General features: G+C 46.2%; 1 protein-coding gene across 20 annotated transcripts in view; it reads left to right on the forward strand.

Moving 5' to 3' along the window:
• Window positions 1-22,178, forward strand: part of CYRIB (CYFIP related Rac1 interactor B) — a 338,947-nt gene that overhangs the window by 70,300 nt on the left and 246,469 nt on the right. For 11 of the 20 annotated variants that reach the window (XM_085604926.1, XM_085604930.1, XM_085604925.1 and 8 more), the window contains one exon: window positions 18,794-18,889. The exons of the other annotated variants lie outside the window; for them this stretch is intronic. The gene's annotated coding sequence lies outside the window, so the exon portion shown is untranslated. The remainder of the gene's footprint in view (window positions 1-18,793; window positions 18,890-22,178) is intronic. 20 annotated transcript variants of the gene reach the window in all.

Here is a 22,178-nt window from a genome sequence, read left to right on the forward strand (position 1 = left end):
GAGGAGCCAACTTATCCGGATGGAGCTTGTACAGCTCAATCGGCAAACCATTTGGGCCCGAGGCCTTACCGGAGCGCAACGCACGGATAGCACACGCCACTTCATCTACAGTTATATCCCCATCGAGATCATCCCTATCAATGGCAGAAAGGCAGGGCAGAGTGATGTCTCGCAGAAGGTCACACGAGTCCTCAGTGGGCCTGTCCGAGACCGAGGTGTATACCGTACGAAAATAGTCCGAGAAACACTGAACTATACCTTCGGGGTCAGTGACAACCTCTCCCCATCCGTCGACAACTCCGGCACCACGCGATTAACACGCTCTTTTTTATCCAACCATGCCAGCAATTTCCCGGCCTTATCACCAACATCGTACAATCGACCCTGCTGCTCCCTATTGAGGGTCTTGGCAGCGTTCGTCACCAGGTCCCTAGATTCCAATTGCTTCAAGCTCAAATCATGCAGTGTGGTCGTTGCAACTTCCTCTCCCAAGGCCACTTCTAAAGCCGCTATCTCGTCCTCTACTTGTGTCACCTCAGCGTCTCTCTGCCGCTTGGCGGCCACTACCAAGGAAAGGGCCTCCCCTCTCAATACAGTCTTAAAAGCTTCCCACAGGGACACCGCAGATTCAACTGAACCCTGATTTTCTTGAAAATAGTGGTCAACTGTCTTCAGCAACGCGCTGCGCGTCTTGGGGTCACGAAAGTACCAGGGGTTAATGGGAGCCACCCTGCCCCCCACCACCCGGCCACTATCAAGACGGGCCCACACCGGTGAATGATCAGATATGCCCCGTGCCATGTGCCTAGCCTCAGATACCAAAGAGGCGTGGGCAGCCAGAGTGAGCAAGTAATCAATCCGAGAGAGACTCCCGTGGGCCCCGGAATGAAAGGTATATTGTCTCTGAGTGGGGTTCCGTAGCCTCCAACAATCTACCAGACCAAAAGTATCTATAAAGTCGGGAAGCCACTTCTGAGCACCCCCAGTGTCTCTGGGCAGGTGCCTATCGAGCATTCCAGAACCAACCGCATTGAAGTCTCCTCCCACCACTAGCATCCCTTCGGGGAGTTCCATCAAGGCCTTGCCCAGATCAGCAAACGTGGAGGCCTGCAGGGCTGGAGGGACATAAACAGAAACCAATACCAACGTTCTGCCCTCCCACCTCCCCGCCACAGCCACAAAGCGCCCCCTGTCATCAACAATGGTGGAGTCAACCTCAAATGGTAGGGAAGCTCTGACGAGTATGCCCGCACCCCTGGAGCCCGTGGAGAACCCAGAGTGAGCAATGAATTTGTAACCCTTTCTGTTAAGTGCATAACACATATTCCCTATAAGGTGGGTCTCCTGCAGGAGGACCACATCTGGCGAGGTCCGTTTCAAGAATTGCAGGACTATCCCCCGTTTAATACGATCCCCTAAGCCATTAACATTCCAGCTAATTATGTTTAAGCCCCTATCCCCCATCCCTGAACACAGAGACCTTCACCCCCCCCCCCCCCCCCCCGGAGAACAACGATCAGACAATTCTGACAACCATTGTTACGCCTTGCAAGAAAAAGGAAACAACCCCCAACAACAACCCCCACATCCCGAATCCCCCCCCTCCCTGCACCCCTGCGTCAGCTCACTAAGCCCCCCCAACTTGCAGTGTGCCTGTCGCCCTATCAAAAAACAAATCTACAAAAAGTACCCCAAGGGAGGAAAGAGCTCCTATCTTCCCCCCGCCGCCCTCCCATTACTGCAGTAAGGTGCGAGTCACTGTCCGGAGCTGAGTCAAAAGCCAGCCGACACCGGAGATATCACTTCTGGCCATCTCGGTCGCCTTCCGCTCCATCCACGCTGTCCCGGCCAGGCTGTCGCCGCGGGAGCGCATCCAACCAGTCCCCTGCCATGCCCGGTGATTCGAAGAAGAAAGTCCGATCTTCATACACCACACGTAGCCTGGCGGGGGAAAAGCATGGCATACTTCAGGTCCATCTTCCGAAGCCGCCGCTTCACCCCCAAAAAACTTTGCCTCTGTTTCTGCACCATCTGGGTGAAGTCAGGATAGAAGCTCACAGAGGCATTCTGAAAAGGCACCGGGCCTGTCACCCTCGATGCTTGCAGGATAGCGTCTCGATCCCGAAAATTAAAAATCCGGGCTACAATCGGCCGCGGGGGGGGGGGCTCCCACCTTAGGCCGTCCGCCAGGCACTCTGTGAGCCCGCTCCACCGCAAAAAACCTGCCGAGGCCCTTAGGCGCAAGATGGTTCACCACCAAATCCTCGACAAGTAGATCCACGGAGTGCTCCTCTGAAGTTTCCGGGACCCCAATAAGGCGCACATTGTTGCGCCGGGCCCGACCTTCAAAGGTCTTCAAGCCGGCGGGCGGAGAGGTCATTCGCGGTTCGTAACTTACGAACCTCAGCCTGGAGTTCCGAGACATCGTCCGCGAGGCCAGTAGTCTTGAGGTCCAGGGACTTGACCCGCTCGTTGGTTTTGCCCAGGTCCGCGCGAATCAAGTTGACATCTACCAAAATTGTGTCCACCTTGTGCGCCAGGGCCTCAAACTGTCGCCCAATCGATGTTTGCATCCCATCTATCGCCCCCTTGATATCCTGCAATGATAACTCCGAGGCTGGGGGCGAATCGGCCTTCTGTGCTTCCAGCGACTGTCCTGATCCACCAGGTGACCCTTTCTGCTGGGCATAACGATCCATATTGTTGGATTGGGTATAGCCTCCCCGCCTGGTAGTCTTGGACTTCGACCTGTCTGCCTCCGATTTGGTCGACATCTCGAACTGCAGGACGGTCAGTCGCAAATGGACGTCCCTCACTCAGCTAGAGGAAACAGGGTCAACTCGGACTTCAGCAGCCAGTCAGGACCGAGTGGAGGTCTTCCAGACAACCGAGGATCTGCATGAAGCACTCCCAACCCAGCGCAAACAAAGGGCGAGAAAGCGAAAGTGAAAGTGCAGCGGCATCGGTCCGTCAGTTCACACCTCCCTAAGCCGCTGTTGTTCAATTAGTGGCCGGGCATCCTGCCAACGCAAGCCCCTGGCATCCTTCGGAGGTAGGCCGCAATCTTCCGCCATGCGCAACTTCGGTCCCCGGTGGGCGATCTTAGCCCGGACAACGTCAATCGCCCCAGCTGTGACTCATCTGCAGGATTCCGTGCATGAAAATCAGGATTTAGGACAGGATGATTGCCGGAGGGCGCGAGGGTAGCGGGAGCGCAAGGCTCACGCGGCCATCTTGGTCAAGCGCTAGGCTCCTCCCCTGCAATGACATTATTGATGAGAACTGCATGGCAAGGGCACGAGTTCTAGTCACTTGAGAATACTAGAACTGCTGAATTTCTATGGATTTGTGTGTGGTTATGCACAACATTTTGTTACAGTGGATAAATAAGGACAGCAGGTGTAAATGGTCAGTTTTTTGCTTACTTACTGTAGTTACTACGCTACTTTTCTATGTCTTAAGTGCTACTGGAAGTTACTGTTTTTTACAAAGTAGTACTTGTGTGGAATTCATAGCAACACACCTAACCTGTTGACATTAATTGTGATAATGTTATTGCTAAATTAGTTTGCTGAATATAGTATCTGAATAGTACCATCCTGACCCTCATTGTGATGAACACTGCTAGAACATTTAAATCCGACCAAGCAGGAAAATGTGGTTTCTGATCTGGCTTACAATTCGTCTAAAAGTTAGGCAGCCCTCTCTAATGACCAGGGCAGGACTGGCTGTACCGGCATTTCACCGGGAGGTTGGGGGCTTGTTTTGTTACTAGAGGCCGGTTTTGGAAAATATGTGATCGTCCTCCATCGGCCAAAGGAAAAGTGCCCCAGTGGCCCGTTGCCTCGGAAAAGTAGAATGTTTGCGGTTGGCTTCATAGCGAAGCTGTATGGTGCACTAAGAAGTCTCTCGTTTTAAGTCGGCTTCCCATGTCTACCTCACCTCTTTACCTTGCTTACCTCTGCTTTCCATCGCGTGGCTTTGCCTCTCCTTGAAAGACATTCTTATAACGCGCCATGCACAAAGGCATCGTAATTGAAGGTTTTAAGATTATTATCGTAACCTAAGATATGTGGTTGGTGTGTCCCTCTAGATATTAATACTGGGTGCTTTAGAAACGGACTCGGTGTACTATTCCACTGGAGCTGAATGAAATCCGAGAAGGCAGAACAGTTTTTGAAAATGAAGCAACAAACATAGCTTTGGGTGATTGATTATTCTCCTGTCTTTCTGTTGCTGTTCGCGGATTGGATTTGCCCTTGGCACTGCATTCCTTTTGTTTTTTACCAGCTTTGGTTTATGCGGAAATGAGCGCATACCGAAAACAGCAACATGTTCCGACTCGCTCAAAGGATACAAACCCATCTCCCTGCACGAATGCATGAGCAGAGTACATATTCTTTCTGTACAGCCAGTGCCATTCTTACCTACTGTTTATTTCCTTGTTACTTCAGTGCAAGTGTCGAACTCTAAGGGTACAATTCAGGACTCCATACTTTCTATTGTATCTTCACAGAATGGAAAAGGCAAATGGTAGATCTATTTGTAATATCAGACGAAATAGTTAAGGATAAAATGTATATTTTTTTAATCGCAACACCTTTACTGGTATCTACTGGAAGGCATTCCAACATCCGAGTAAAGTGATGATTTCCTGTGTGTTGTAATTAATGTGTAAAATGTTTTTTTTTTTTTAAAAACTTTGTTTTCAATTTTAACCACACATCACCAACGCATGGTCCAAAGGCAATAGCAAGGCAAAACAGAGTCACAACAGTTCATATTAGATTGCAAGTTTGACAGCCACAATTAAGGCACAGTCGAGAAGAAACACAGAGGCAGACCTTGGATTCCTTCCCCCCCCCCCTTACAGTCAGTCAGCTGCGGCCCTGTGAAGACGTGCGTCTCCCATCATGGGCCATGGTCTGGGTGGGCAGGGTTCCAACAGTATCCCTCTGGGACCGGCCCAATCCTTCCAAATCATATTGTGTTTCTGTGGGCTCCCACTTGCTAAGTAAACTGTCCATTCCAGACTAGTGCAATAATCCATACCTGTGGCACATCTGTCAAAAGGAGGGGCCGCAGTGTCTTTTCACGCCTGTACTGTGTTTCGCATTGCCACCAATAGACTCAGCCAGGGCAACGCTTTCCGGTATCGGTCACCCATTATATCACCGGTAAGAGGATCAATTTCGGATCATTGGGTATCCTTCAGTCCAGTGTTCTTTTCAAGGTTCCCAAACTCCCCCCCCCCCCCCCCCCCCCACCTCAAAGGGGTCATAAGACCGAACATTGCCAGAATGTATGTAGGTAATCCCCTGTTCGGTCATTGCAGCGTAGGCAACATCCATTGCCAATCAGTCCAATTTTTAACAGTCATGTTCTTGTAAGGTACGTGTGGTGTAGCAGCTTGAGCTGTATTAGCCAGATCTGGGAGGCCATCACCGCCTTGATTCGGTCTTTTTCCTCCAGTGGTCCCAGGTCTTGCGCCCACACTTCCCTCACCTTGCCCAACGGGTCCGTTCGGTTGCGCATCAGTGTCTGATGTATGATGGACAGTTTGTGGTCCTTAATATTGGTGAGTAGAATCCTTGCCTCCAAAGGTGAGTTTTCGGGATTGTCCGCGTTAGATTGTATGTATGACGGAACTGAAGATAGCAGAGGAACTGGGTACGATGCATGTGGTATTCTGTCTGCAGGTCCCGAAAGTACTTCAGAGAACCATTGTGCAGCATGTCGCCCATGGTTGATATGCCTATATTGTCCCATGCGGTGAAGCCGCGGAGAGCAGTGACCTGCGGGAGCCTAGTTCTACTCCACAACATGGTATCCAGGACGAGCCTGCACGCCCATACCATAGATTTCGCCGTATTCACCCAAACAGTCAGCACGACCTTTGTGGCGGCGGGTAGAGAGCCCGGGATACCCCCCAATAGAGCAAGTCAGGGAGGTTGCAGGGATCCATGATGCACCCCTCCACCACGTATACGGGCTCGCCAAACCCCTTGAGCCAGCAGTTAAGTACAAGTAGGTACACTGCTCTGTAGTAGGAGTATGTCTGTGGTAGCTATACATCATCAAAGGTAGGTCTGCACTTTGCAAGGGAGATCAGGGAGACTTCGCATTCCCACTAAAGGTCCCTTATCAGGGCATTGACCTTAGCCAAAAAGACTCGTCCTACCAGAAAGGGTTGGTTCTGGAGCTTATAGAGAAGCCTCGGGAAAGAGACCATCTTGAAAATGGGCGATCGGCCCAGTAGGGACAATAGGGGGCAGACCAGTGTTTTATGTCCTTTGTCAGGCCATCAGCTGAGGCTGTAGGTTGATCTCGTACGTCCGGCCCTATCATCCGTGATGAAGACCCCTAGATATTTAAACCCTAGTGGGCGCACCGGTAACTCTGGTGCCCATGGCATGTCCGGCAGGCATGGTGCAATAGGGTATTGAGGATTTGGCCTTGTTCATGAGTAGGTGAGAGAAAGCGCTAAAGACCTCTAGGATCTCAAGCTCATGGGGCCATGTCACCTCTGGGTCATCCAGAAACAGTAAGACATGTTGGGGTAGAGAGAGATTCTGTCACCAACTGTGAGGCCACTGCAAGCCACGGAATAGAGCACCCACGTGCACCAATGCTGTTAGGGGTTCGGTTGCCAAAGCGAACAGCAGCGGGGAGAGAGAGGACAGCCATTCTCTATATTGAACCAATCCGTCGAAGCCCTATCAATATGCACGCTCGCTCGGAGGTTCTTCTATAGCAGTCTTATGGAGCTGAAGAATTTTGGTCTAAAGCCAAACCGATAATTCCAGTCAAATGCTGTTTGGAAGTCTACCAGCAGCAGGACTTGATGACTGGTCAATCTACTACTCAGCTCGATGGAGTCATGGATGCGTCTATTGTGTTGGGTGGCCCGATAAGTCATAAATCCTGATTGATCAGGGTGAATGAGGAGATCAATCACTCCCATAAGTCTGTTTCCTAGCATCTTGGCCTATATTTTGATCTCTTAGTTCTACAGGGAGATTGGCCTGTATTCCTTGCATCTGGTGCTGCTGAGGCCTGACTTCGGGATCACTACTATCTCTGCCGCTCTGAGGTGTTTGGGTAACTCACCCTTGGTTAGAACTTCACTGAAAGTTTGTAGTAGCAGTGGGTCAATCTGGAACCAAAATAGGTGGCAAAACTCTGCAGTGAACCATTGGGCCCCGGCGCCTTGCCCGCTTTTAGTTGTGGAAGGGCTGCTCTCAACTCATCGCCAGTGACCCTGCCTCCAGGGATTCGCAATCCATCAGAGGCAGGAGCAGCACTAGCAGGTCTGCCACAAACTGATTCAGATTCACCCAGGTGCCCGCTGGGTCGGGTCCGTGGAGTCTACTGTAGTATCCTGCGAATGTATGCGCTTTGTCCTCACTTCCTGTTTCCTGGGAGTCCCCACCAGTCTCAAGGTATGCAACGAGGGTTCCAGCAGCGCAGTGGGCGCACAACCAATGCAGTGTTTTACTTGCTTTGTCTCCCCATTGGTAGGCGCGGCTTAGGGTATCCAGCCACGCCTCATGGGCCTTCTGCTTGAGCTCCTGTTAAAGCAAGGATTGTGTATATATGGAGTCACACAGGATGGATTCTTCTGCCACAGCAACATAATGCTGCTCAAGGTCAAGGACCTGTGATTCACGGTCCTCCACCTTCCGCTGGGCCCGATCTTGCTGACCCTTTTTGTAGCAAATGATGTCATCGTAAAGGGTGGCCTTGAGGGCCTTTCAAAGAACACCGGGAAACCAGCGATTCTCTTTTAGAAATTGTTGGCTCATTGATAAGCCACTCGAATCTCCTTGTCTTGGAGGCTCCAGCGGTTCAATTGCCACCCCGTGGCAGATCGGGTGGGTCCCCACGCTAAGTCCAGCATCAACGGTGAGTGGTCTAACAGGCCCCTTGCCAGCAGTCGACATCAAGTACTCAATGGACATCTCTGTGGGGTAGATGAAAATAGTCTAATTGGGAGAAGGATCTAAGGGCGCCGGAGTAGAAAGTGTACCAGAGTTCTTTTGGGTGGTGTGCTCTCCACACAGCCACAAGATACATGTTGTGTAAAAAGGTAGAGAGTATTGTTGGGATAGGTGTGACTGCAGCGAATACAGAAGATCGGTCAAGGCCAGAGTTGTGCACCTCATTAAGGTAGAATCCATTGTGCATCTGGCAACTCCATGAGGAGATTGGCCAGTTTTCCCCAAAACTCGGAGGTGAGAGGTGGAGAAGCGTATATGCAAACCAGAGAAATCGGGGAACCCTGAAAAGTGCCCATCACTGCTACCTACCTGCTTGAAGCATAATGCCATATCCTGGACACTGCCAGGGGGATATGTCTGCAGACCAGAATAGCTACGCCTTGTGAACCCTGAGTGCTATACCTGTGAGTATCCCTTGCAGGCTAGAAAGGGGCAGTTAGCCATAAGAGCGGTCTCTTGAATCATAAGGATAGTGGGGTTGGATTTGTGAGCTGCTTTTAGCACTGCCCCTCACTTGATCTTATCCAACACGCCATTAACATTCCAAGAGAGGACACTTCGCCTCCCTGGAAAGATGCACCATCGTGCATCTGACAGGTGGTTGGGTCCGCATATAAATTTGCTTGGTGAAGTGTGAGTCTCTAGTGTTCCTGTCGTGTTAGTGCTTCAAGATGTACCGCTGATGGAACAAAATTTGCCTCCCCTCTTCCCACAACTCTACCCCACTCTCTGCAAACTAGAAGTACCTGGCATGGTGCCACTAGGGACAGTAGTCAACAGGGCTAACCCGAGATGGGTATTCCCCTCTCTTGCAAGCACCCGGTCCCCTTCCCCAACTGCCCCAATGGTACCTGTCCCTCATTCCTAACAAACTCAAACCCACAAAAGAAAAAGTGGCGGGAGGCCTAATCAACCAATCATTCCTGGCCTTCACGGTGTTGTGCGAGGCCGGCTGTAGTTCAGTGGATGGCATCTGTTGTGTCAGGCCCCTGCCTGTGACTCTCCCACCCCATGGATTGGGCCCTGCAATCTTGGTGGCACGGTCTACGCCTCAGAGCTGTGCGCCACTCAACTGGATGGCCCCCATCTCCTCCACCCCTTCTGCCTCCCCTTCCACCCCCATGCTAGAAGAAACCTCCACTGCATAGATTGGGACGCCCCTCATCCCAGTCCCATGTCGACTCCCGCGTCTGAAAAAGAAAGCTTTGCCCTCGAAGGAGACTTTCAGGCGGGCCGCAAAAAGGAACATGTATTGGATTCCCATGGCCCTGAGATTTTGCTTCGCCTCCTGGAAGGATCACCTGTTGTGTAATCTGGGAATATCATCAACGGGGAGGATTGGAACATCCATGAGCTGGCCTTGCATGCAGCTCAAATGATGCCATCCGGTCTACATAGTTATACGAGCATTGGCACCGAAGACGCTGGGTGGGGTGCCCGCCTGGGGCCTAGCAGAAAATGCTTGGTGTGCTTGTTTAACAATGAAGCAGGCAAAACCTCCAATGTAGGCACCCAACTTTTCAACCAGTCCAAGATGAATGCGGTGGACGCAGTCCCCTTTGCGCCCTCGGGGATGCCCACAATGTGCAGATTATTGCACTGCAATCTACCCTTGGCGTCCTCCATCTGGGCCTTCAGATGTCCAACAAGACTTTGTAGGGTCACAAGGCGGGCGTCGTGCCATTTGAACATGTGTTCAGTTTCAGATACTCTACCCTTGACCTCCATGAGCCTGTGCACTGTTTTTCTCAGATCCTGCCCGATCAGGGCCAGGTTTACTTTCAGTTCACCCATTTTGCCCTTCATTGTGTCCTTGAGATCCTGAATCGCCTGCAGAATGGATTAAGTCTGTAAACTAACACAAAAAGATGATGGACGGAATGCTGAACATTGTTAAACTCACCTGCAGTCACAGATCTGGGCCGACATCCATCGTTTTTTTGCTCCCCATGCCATTCAAGTTTAAACCCAGCCATATGCAAATCAGTCTTGACCCTGCTCCCCATGGGAACCGTCCAGCCCGAACTGCCAGGCCCGGCCTTCCCTGGGCTTGAAAATAAGCATCTTGTGGCCGGTTTTGGGGACGTCTGTAAATCCTCTGCAAGTTGGGTGCTGCCCTCAGTCTCACTGGAGTCATCTGTCGGGGTTGCTTGTTTGGTAAATTTGACGCATTACTGTTGTGATGTGGAGCCAGACGGTTTGTATCTCGCCATGAGGAGTTTGGAGATACTGAAGGGGGGAAGGGGGGTGGAGGCTTAGGACCACAGGCAGCAGCACCCATACAGCGCCGCCAGAGTAATGACTGCACAAGCTAGATCTCTTGGGGAGCCTCCTGGAGAAGCTGGATATCCCGCTGTCTGAAATGCCCACTTCATCTATGCGGGGCTCCCCACCTTCACAGAAATCTTCATGAACAGCACAGTGCTGGTTCCGGCTTGGCCTCATGTCCCCTTCTGCATAGGACTGTTGGTTCCTCTTTCCTGTCATTTGGCCTGGTCTGAGGGGGCTGCACTCTGGATTTGTAGCCGTGAATCTGAGGCTAGTTCACCACTCGGCTCGACTGTGCTGTAGAGTGTGGACAGCCCCACGGGGACAGCACATACACAGCTCCAGCGAGGGTGTATGGGGGGGCCCTACCAGTGCACGTCTCTGCCTTAGCTTTGGCCTCAGGCCGGGGGCGCAAGCCCATAGGTCGCAGGAGAGCAGGGATGCAGGAGGACCTTTGACTGGCCATCCTATGGAGGTCTCACCTTGTGGTAGTCCCTGCACCCCTCGACAAAGGCCCCTGCTGCGCCTCAGCCGATTCATCTGGCCTCGTCACCATGACCGTGGCGTGTAGGCCCGCTCCGACTCTCGTCGGCCCCCAAGTCTTCCAAACTCTCCTTTGCCCGAGAGCGTCAAGTCCGGAATAGGGCTGCCGCTGCACCTGCTCGGGCCTCATCGCCTTCTGTTCAGCACCAGAGCCCACTCGCAGCACGCAATTTCATGCATGGGGTGGGGGTGTAGAGTAATGGCCAGAGCTGCTGACTTTGGAGCTGGGGATCCAGGTTTGAGTCTCTGCGTCGGCTCAACATCCTTCACACTTCACTTCATCTCCCTGTGCCCATGGACCGCACCTAGAAACCCTCATCCGTGATTAGCCATGCTATACAAATCCAAGTTATTATTATTATGCTTCGTACAGCGCAGTCCTGCCCCAGTGGTAAGCCGCCGGTGTTCCTCTACTGCAGAGGCCGCTCAACTTAGGCATTTGAGCCTTCTAGCCAGGCGTGACATCGCCTCCTCTGTCCCAGCCCTCCACGCCCTCAACTCTTTATGCCCAGGTCCCACATGCGGTCCACCAGGTTATGCGCCGCCAGGAGTGGTCTGGCCGCTGCAGTGAACCCCCTGTGCTCCTCAACCTCGAGAGAAGTGGGGCTGCCCAACGCAGGCCAATGAGCACCCCCATGCTGGTGTCAGTGTCTCCTCCCCAGTCTCTGGTGAGGTAAACTGGCCCAAGGCACTGTCCTTTAGTGTCCGGCCTGCTAGGCTGCATGCTCGTGTGCCAGCTGCTAGCTCCCAGCATGTCTCGGTGCAGGGGGTGGCACTGCCAAGTACAGTCAAATGGGCCCTCCAGCCAGGCGGCGAACTTGCCTCGTCCCAGCGAGGCGGACGATCTCCGGATGTGGCCCTCAAGCCTTACAGCCCATTGGCCCTCCCCCGCGTGCGCTTGCCGGCTTCCCTCCAATCACTCCCTTCACAAATGGTGTACCGCGGCGGTAGTTCTCTGGGCAAGTGCCTCATGTGCGCCGCTAATTCGTGCTCCGAGGGGAGCAGTGGCTTAGAGCAAATTACTGGTGCGATGCAGCGGAGCTCGCAAAAAAAAAAAAATCAGTCATTAACCGCTTCTAAGCCACGCCCCCAACTTTCGTGTAGATTCTTAAACATGTTGCCACCAAGTGTGTATAAAGGATGAGTGTTGGGTACATTAGACCATTTGTGGCAAATGCCAGTAAAGTAAACTTGTTCTTGAGAATCTTACAGGATATATGCTAATGCAGTCTACAGAAAACGTTAACAGAACCTGCATTGGATCTCTAAAGGCAACGTGGAGGTGGCTAAACGATTCATGGCTAGAGAACTCTAGATCGTTCAGTGGGTTATTGTTTAACTTTGGGATTTGACTTACTGACAGCGGTGGTGGCTTTTAAGGCACTCTTGAATACTTGAAGCCAGGTGTGCAACTTTGGCCTCACTGTGGTAATTTGCTCAGGCCCTCTGCTTTTTCTTTGGAATCCACCTCTTGCGCTGCCGAATTCAGAATAAAGAAGGCTCTCTAGTCTTGATCCCACTTCAAATCTGTTTCGCCTATTACCCTCCACTTCCTGTTTCTCTAACTCAGTTTTGAAGGTTCCTCTTTCATCCATGCTTTCTCAGTGTTTTCCTATATTTGTCTTCCTCCTTTCTCCATTTTCAGCTGATCTCGCTTGATCAGGGGTAAGGCCTGATGATGGAAAACAAGTCCCAATCCCCCAAAATCAGCATTATAGCCCACTATCTCCATCCACCAGCACAGTTTAGCCGTTAGCTAAGATGCTTTTGCTGCAGAGTGATGGTTTTTATTTGAATCTTGAGACTTCACATAGAAATGTCAAGATTTCTAAACCATACGGTCCTAAGCATTACAGGAAGCTATTTTGGGATCCATTGAGCAAGATGGACCATTAGATATCAGGAGGGACAAGATGGACTTATACGGAATGAGTGGGATTGGTCTATGGATGACCTTAAACTAGTGTGAGAAATGTGTGGATCTGTTTTCGGCTACGAGACATGTATCCTTGTGACATAACCTAGAAGGCACATGAGGAGGTTGTGCTTGTGAGGCAGAGTAGAGTATGGATGTTAAAGATTAAAGTCTAGTCAGAGTAAAGAGTTGAAGAACAGACGGAGGGTGCAGTTGTAGTAGTGTAGTTTGCCGATAACAAATGTGAGGGTCTTGGTCGAGTGAAGTAACATGTGGGAATAGATCCTGCAGTTGTTCAGGAATGTCAGTATATGTAAAGCATGGTTATGTGATCAAAGAAGGCAGTCGCATGCAGCAGTCGAATTGAAGGGCAAGATTACGGTTTGAGGCAGGTGGAAAAATAAAATATGTAGTGAAGGGCACTGAAATAATTAAACTTGTCACATGATAGACAATGGCAACAACAGAGTTTGTTTTGGCAATGTTACTAAACGAAATCTCAGGGCCATGCAGTGTGCGTTGGCAGAGGGGTAGCCCCCTACGTGATTTTTAAATAGAATTTGAGTGACTTAGATTAATTCTATAGTAGAAGAAACCACGCTTTAAATGGTGGTGTAAAGTCCCCTCTTTAAAGGGATTGAAAACAGTTTGTGGAGTGGATCATTTTAGAATTTTAGGTAAAGCATTATGGGACCATGTTAATGTGAAGGACAATTCCCCAGCAGACAAATATTGGCAGATAAATATTGGCAATGGGTGCTACCATGTCAATGTGCTGATTTTATGCATCCCTGTGAGAACAGGTAGCATGTATTGCCTACATAATGATAGGTTGGCTTTGTCTATCCAGTTTAGTTTCTTCTTATTTGATGGATTTCCTTTTTCTTATGTTTGTCCTCCTCTAGAGCATAGCGTCTTTTCCAACCCTTTGATTGGATCATTTATTTCCTTCTAACTGACATTAGGGAGCCACTTTCTTTTTCTTTCAGCATTCCACGGGAGGGCAGATGTTTTTGTGCACTCTTGCTGTGTGCTGCTTCCCCCCTCTCCAACCAGCCTCCTGTTCTTCCACCTCCCTTGTTGCTTTCTTGCACCGTTGTTTATCCCTACCTACCCCACAGCTCTTCCATTGCTACCCTGCCCCTCCTTGCTCAGTGTTGTTCTCACATTCCTCCTTTGCTCCCCGATACTGCTTTCACACACTTATACTTTTTTTTCAAATTTGCTACTCCCATGATAGATGTCCGCCATCATGAATCAGTAAATTAAAAGAAAATGGCCACTTCAGAGTCATAATTCATATGTATACGTGTAGTGATGCTTTTGTGCATATACATCTTCGTAATGCAGCAACCATTTCAGCTGTCTTTTTTATTTTTTTTATTTTTTCACGAATGCTATTTAGCATCAGCAACAAGTGTTGGCAAAGCTGAGAGATCAGTTAACGTCTTTCAAAGGCGAGACCTATTGACTTTGCCTGCTCCTAATTAGCAGCTACTTTTTTTCATATCTAATAGTTTGTATCTAATTGGATTATTACCATGTGAGCAAAGAGGATTGCCAATGAAGGGCTTACAGATGCTTCCTCAAAGAAGGATTTTTAGAATCTGTTGGACATTAGATATGGTGTTGTGTTGCCACCCACTGAGGCCTAGATCCAAGTTAGCAACTCTTGATGCGAAACTTCAAAGTCACTTTTCGTTAGAAAATAGCCGGGCATATCCTTCACTTATTCAATGTTCTTCACGCCACTGAAGTTAATCGAAAAAATATTTGTTTCATGGCGTTGTCCTTCCCGTGACTCCGACCCAAAGGTATGTACAATTGGGATGCATCAAAAGAAAAACTCATCATGAGCAGTCTGTTTACTCTAAAATAGCAACTTTTACATACATGGCAAATGGTATTTTATAATTATTTATGGGATTTCACGTTAATATTTCAACAGATAATCTCTAAGCACCAAATAGAAGAGCAGTTTGACCGTTATTGGTTTACTACAGCTCGCACACATACATATTCTTTGAGAACTCTCTTATTGGCCTATGTAATGTTAGTATGGCCTATACAAAAATTGAATGAAAATGGGCAGGTATTGGCCCCTATACCACCCTAGTTATCTAATCAGTGTTATGAAGATAGATTTACACTATACTGTACATTGTGTGTCAGAGAATTTTCACACCATCATAAACCTATCCTTTGCTGGAGACTCCTAACTCTAGTTACTGTATAGACCTCCACCTGCTGTGATACCGCTCTATCTGCTGTATTCAATTCCGCTGATCTGCCTACACTTTTTGCCTCCCTCGAGACTTAAAAATTATGCTTCTTTGCAAAAAATAATCTGTCTCTCTCCCCTACACACACATTTTCCATCCACCCACATCATGCAGCTCACATGCAACATGTCCCTGTATCCCTCATCATACTACTACCATTAACTCGAGCACACTTCATCACTGTACCCAAGACAAATATTGCTACAGGTGGTTCTCTTCTTGCCTCACTAATCTCTGTAAGTGTTTCCTGGCATTCCAAACTTTTGACTCTTAAACTCCCACCATTTGGAGTCAAAGGATCAATCTGGGACCCTCTACCTACTTTATTTTACACACCATCCTTATTAGTAACATGGTTTGGGTTGTCTTAACCACCTGTATGCTGATTATACATATTCAAAGACTCTTCTTATTTCCTTTTCTCTTACCCACCTTCAAGAATGCATATCTTAATGTTTAGATGCTCTTCACCATTGGTTGGTCTTGCGGTCTCTCATGCTTACTTCCTCAAAAACGGAGGCCCTCTCTTTTACCTCCTCGTATATAACTATGCCAATGCCTTGCTCTTGTCCATTTCCCCACCAACTTACTTACTTTTGCCTCCTCTGTCTGAAATCTTGCAGTTTTATTGAACTCGTCCCTGCTCTTGGAATCTTTTATCCTTAACACAGCTACTGCAGTTCATCACCAAGTCTTAAACGGACATAAGATGCAATCATTCATACTGTTTCAAACAATTAATGTGCTAATCAACTCACTGGGTTTAAGTAAATTAAATTACTGCTATAGCATCCTTCAATTGGACAAGGGCCTCAGCTTTGAAACTAGAACCCTGTAGCACTCCCCAAATGCATGCCCACCACAGCTTGTTCCCTTCAACCAAGTTGGGGTAGAGTTTTTCTCCTCAGGCGGTCCACTAGAAAGGCAATCCCTTACACTATTCCCAGAATGTATTGTGGTGGACACTTCTACGTACCAGTGGTCATGAACAACCTCGAGAGGCCTGCTCTGATTGGAAACTATATTGCGCTCAGACAGGTCCTGGAGAAAAAGAAATAAGAGGAAAAAGTTATCCGGGAGTTGGCTCTCCTTGATCTATCTGGGTAGCGGCCATGTTCCACCCAAATACCGGTGTGTCCCTTAGCATGCATTTTATTAGCTTTATTTTTTTTTTAATGACCTTGTTTCCTGGCTACTTCAGGTATCCTCTGATGTTGAGGTTCTATACTTGAATGGGGAAAACCTTTAATGAGTCTACAGTGTGCAAATGATAACGCAATTGTAAGACACACTGTGATAGCCCTCTATTAAATACTGGCATTCATTGAGCAGTATTAACAAATAAGACGTAAAATCTATTAAAGTGCAAAATACTGTTTATTGGCAAACAATATAAAGTGAAAAAGTCTTTCACTCTGAACAAAGTCAAACTGGAACTAGTATCTTGGATTATATCGGTCTCAGAGTCAGTGCTGGCAAAATCTGGTTTGTCCAGATTACTAAATATGTAAATACCTCACAGATACTCTGATTCCACAGTTTCAAAAAGGGTTGTGACCCAGATTCTTTTTGCACCTATAAGGCAAAAATGTAATCTCTGGTGCTTTACGTGGCTGGATTGTGAAGGCGTTGTGATACGAAGGAGTTCACCTATTAAACTTCATTAAATAGATTTTCCATCTTCCAAATTTACCCCTTTATTACTTTTGAGCGATGAAATTGCCAAATGAAATATTTCTGAATTAGCTCCATTCAGACCTATAGGCAGTGGACGCACCTATGGTCTAATTGAGAATTGGCATTTTTGTCGGGAGGGTCGTAAAGATCAGCGGAGCTGTGATAATGTGCTTGCTCTAGGTATGATGTAGGAACACTTAGCACAATTTGGGCTTTGTGGGGGCTCTGGTCCAGTCCAGGTTTGGTACTTTTTAAAGATAGTTATTTTGAAACCAAGATTTGCTGAACAGTTAAATGTAAGAAAAGAGCAACTAATAAATATTAGGTTTTCCAAATAATATTATAAAAAAACAACGAAAGGGTTTTAGAAATAGCTTAATTTGCCTTGTAGACCTTCCCAGAATAACTGTTATGAAGGTCAGTGGCAGAATTCGTAACTCAGTTTTACTGCACCTTGGAATGTAAATAAATTGGTGCTTGTTGCGACAGTAGACATAATGAAGATTAAATGCACTTCTTGCTTATTGCACTTTAGATGTACGTATAAAGTATTTAAAGCTGATGCTAAATTAATGTAATGTATCTACTATCACCAGGTGCTTTATATCAGCCAAGATAACATGAAAAACATAAAGCACCAGGAAGAAATAAAATGGGTTTCATTTTTTTTTCTCAACCTTAAATGATGTGGTTCAGATAGCTCCGAGTTTTGCTCCATCATATTCATGTTGCAAAAACTCAATTGACTGCTCATGGTACAAAACATTTGTGTTTAAGAAAGCTTACTTGGTGCATAAGTTTTATGAACTCAGCTCCACCTTCATTTGAAAATTCTGTTGATATCATATGCACTGAATAGAAGCCATTGCTTAGCATCAGAGAGCCTCCTGACTGTAAGTTCAGGAGAGAATGTAGATTAGTTTGCAACTTTGCCCCCATACCACAACTAAAGTGCTGCTCTAATTGATAATGTGATGAAGCAAATTTAAATTTAAGGAACAATTGTCTCCTTTAATATCCCTTTTCTGGAAACATTTCTTTCAATGTCTAAGGATTTTTTTAAGGATTGTTTTACTATCTAAAGGTTGCTCTGCGGAAGATGGTGCTCGTTATTTAAGGATGCTTAAACATTATTGGTCTATGGAGACAAAGGGCATCATGCAGTGAGTTTTAAATTGGCTCCAATCTGAATTGTTTTGCTTCTTGCATCATATCTAAATCTTATCTTCATATTAAAATTGAAGGGTTGGTGATTTGGACTCTGGTCACGTTTGCATAGAATGGGCTATATTTCCGTGTCACCATAGATGAGCATAGTAAATATTTTCTACCATTGTGGTGAAGAAATAAATTGTTTTTGCATGGAACAATTCTAGCCTGTCATAATGACAGTACATTTTTAAAGACACATTGTGTTGCTTTTATTGTGCTCTTTACTTCTACAACCCATTCCCACCTTGTGGCTGAACTATAATGGGCTTACGAACAAAGCTATTTTATTATATATATTATCTATGTTTCTAACATCATTGGCTGTTCTCACTCAATCATTCCATCCCCTCTTATTCTCTATACCGTACACACCCACTCTGAGTGCATCTATGCACCAAATCTGCTAATATGTGCTGTATATGGTAAGTATTTTGTTACCTTAAATTGTCTTGTGATTCATTGAATGGGATCTAGCTATAACTGTTGTAAGAGTTTATGAAGCTATACCTTAATGTTGATTAAAGTGGTTTTATTTCTTGTTCGTTTGGTCTCTTTGAATTTGTTCACTTAAGTGTTCTCATCTTAAGTAATGGAATCTGTTGTTCCAGGGTCTGTCATAAAAAATGCAGCTTGGCAAGCATTTTGAAAACTTACTATTCGTAAGTTAGGCGCTATTTGATTGTCTACTGATGGTTTCATATGAATAGTAACAGTTTGCATATTTGGTCTCCTCAATGTAGACATTTCAAACCAACGAGTTCCATTGTGTATTAATCTTTTTCACATTGGTGATTTCCATAGGTATTATTATTTAAAATGTATTTAGAAATTGATTTGTGGTGTTTGTTTTGGAGGCTGTACCACATTTTATTCAGACCTTTTCTTCATTATCTTAGGGCTTCAGCAACTAACTTGTAACATCAGCTGCTTGAGGATTCAAACTTTTTAAGTACAAAATAAAACAATCTCCACTGGTAAATATTTATTCACAGGTATGTGTTTTTTAAAAAATTATTTACTGGTACGTATGAACAAAAATAATAACAATGGGTTTATATAGATCTAGTATGCAAGAGAGAACGGATCAGTCTAAAACTAATACGTTTGAATCCCTTTCCTAATAAGATATTGTCAAATTATCTCAAATATAGCAAACTGTTGGTAACTTTTTTTTCTTGCAAAGGAAAAGGAATAGCATTGATCAGGTTTGATGAATACTAGAACGTGTTAACTGTGAAAGGTTTCAATAGGGTTTTTGGACAATTGTAGCTTTAAAAAAAAAAAAAGGGACTAATCAGACCAGTAATGTCTATAATGTGATGGAAATAGATGAGCGATTATTGGCTGAGTCACAACCTCTTTGTTAAAAAATGAATGCACTGGTGTGTGTCTTGGGTACATCTATCATTCCCCTACAGTACACTTGACCTGAAACATTGGCCTGTGCTGGGGGAAGATGCAATGCAGTTAAAGGAATACATTTCTGGTCCTTGCTGATCTGCGTAGGACAATGTGCTCATACACCAGAATAGCTAATGAGAACAAATGAAAAGCTCTGCATCTGGAGCCTGCTCACAGGTTGAGTATTCGTCGAGAGGTCCCGGAAAAAGGCAGCGCCCTGCTTGACTGACTCTCCCAGCATGCAGGTCCATTTGTGAACCGTGGCATATAGAGTCAAATAACGCAGCCATTCTGTCCCAAAGAGAATTTTGCTCTTCACATATGTTTCACACATTTATTTTATGTGCCTGTCTGCATATATGCCTGCCGGTGCTAGGCACTGTATGTATTAAAGCAATTTATAGAGTGCTCAAATACCCGGAAGTGTCTTGACGCCAACTTTGCTCGAACACGAGGAAACCACCCTTAATTATTAAACGGCCAAGTTTTCCGCTCTTTTCTGAAGTATAGCAATGAGGGCAAGGCCCTGATATGAGGGGCAGAAAGATTCCAAATCTTGGTCGTGCCTGTAATGAAGTTTCTCCTCCCCAATTTGTCATCTTGATCTGGAGACCATTGTGTTTTTGGCCCCAGAGAATCGCAGACTCCTGCTGGGTTTGTACCATTCAAATGCCTGTCTCAGAAACTCAGGGCCAATGTCATGCAGTGCCGTATAGGCTATGCATAGAGCCTTAAATTTGATCCGGTACCTGACTGGCAGCCATTGTAGCTTGTAGATTGCCAAGGAGACTGAAGTTTGGGAATGCCCAAAAGCAACCTGGCTGCCAGATTTTACAAGGTCTGTAATTTATTCAGGTATTGTTCTTGCATATTTAAATGCTGACCATTCCAGTAGTCAAGTTTTGCTAAGACTACAGCTGTAATTAGTTTTTTTGTTGCATTTAATGGGATGTACGGAAGTATTTATTTAATCATCCTCAGGTTGTTGAAGGAGGATGAAACAACTGAATTGATCTGATTTCCAAAGTTCAGGTTGTCATTCATGGCAACGCCTAAATTTGCCTTTGTCAAAGGAGATGGAAGCGGTCCCAGTTTCTCGGCCAGTAGAATGGGTACCAAACAGAGGTATGATTTTCAAATAAGACGACCTCTGTCTTTCCTGAATTTAACCTTAAGACAGTGTTTGCTTATCCAATCACTGATTGCTCACATACAATCGTGAAACCTAATGCCAATGATGTTTCAGTTATTAAATGCTGACACCCCAATTTGTGTGTCGTCGATCAGAATCTTCTGGTCGACCATATCAATTGCCACCGACAAATCGAGGAGAATAATGGCTGCAGTTCCTCTCTCATCCATAGCTGCTCCTTGGCCTTAATTAAGACAGCTTCGGTGTTTGTTCAGGTCTGAACCCAAACTGTGTTGGGTCCAGAAGATGATTGCTTTTGGAATAACATTATCTACCATAGCATGCAAATTCACTGTTGTTCAGAGTATCCACCATTGATAAATGCTCGTGAAGTGCTAACTGCTTTCCTTTTTATTGCATCTCAACTTAATTTAGTTTTGTTATTAATGATTCCTGTAGTCCAGCAACAAATTACTCTTTAAAACAAAGCGTAATTTCTCCTCTTGTCACGCTTTTGTCCACTGACACTGGAACCTTTAGTAATTACAATGCGACCGACTAATATTATAGAAGGAGTTAAAATGGATAAACATTTGCACACTCTTTTTGATGTATATGGCCGATGACCTGGTGCTGATCAATAACTCCATGCAATCAATTCCGGCCTTGATAAAGGATTTAGGAGTATTGTGAGAAACTCAAGGTTCAATATGAACATAGCCGAATCCCAGATCTTAAACCTCTCTATGCAGTGGCACCAGGTGGCCCTGCTTAAAGCGACATTCCCCTTCTATGGCCTGAAGGAAGAGTCGCCTACTTAGGGTTACAGATCACCCCACTCTCGACCAAACACACCTTCAAATTACACACAGCTCCTGAGCATTATGAGATCGGACCGACGTGCATAGCACACTGAGGGTCTGTCCTGATGTTAAAGAATTGCTATGGTTATGATGACCACCTTGCTCATTGTTCATACCTCTTTGAAGAACTCCCTCTATCGGTACCTGTGCTGACTCTGGGGAGGATCCAAAAGATGATTGTTGAATTTATCTGGGATGGGAAAAAAAACAAGATTACCCAAAGACATAATGCATGGATCCCTTAAATTAGGGTGACCCTACTTTGCCAATATTAAACTATACTACCAGGCAGCCGAATACCGGTACCTTATGGAAAACTGACTCCCAAAAACCGAGAAAAACTATTTAATTATTGGCACAATGGTGTTGTGCAACACCATAAGAATCTCATTGACTAGAAACCCTGGGCGCTTTATTACTTTATTCAGGGTCTTGTACTCTTTAAGTTAACGTCTTGGTAACTCATTTTGTTGCTCAGCTGTTAGGTTTCCCTTTATTTTTGGGATTCCAAAGAAATACATACCTGTGTGTCCCCTACTCAAAATCAACTAATAAATGTGCGCAATCAATTCTGTTCCCATCGTTTTAATGTTAACAATATTCTTTACAGTTTGGCACAGTCATGAAGAGTTACACCCTTCCTCTTATTTTCTAAACGAAAATACAGATTAGGCACTCCCATCTCTGAAGCAATAATGCCCTCTTGTGGCAACTTCACTTCATTTCATATCACTTTTTCTTTTTACTTATCTTATGAAATGTGTGCCATTTTTTTTTCTTGATTCAAAGGGTCTATATATTGATTATACCAATAATATTCAAGATACCCACCTTTTCTTTAGAGGAAGGTTATTTTTCAGTATGGACTTTTCCATTTCGTATGAA

The sequence above is a fragment of the Triturus cristatus genome, chromosome 5_1 (genome assembly GCF_964204655.1).
Source record: "Triturus cristatus chromosome 5_1, aTriCri1.1, whole genome shotgun sequence".
NCBI classification, from domain to species: domain Eukaryota; kingdom Metazoa; phylum Chordata; class Amphibia; order Caudata; family Salamandridae; genus Triturus; species Triturus cristatus.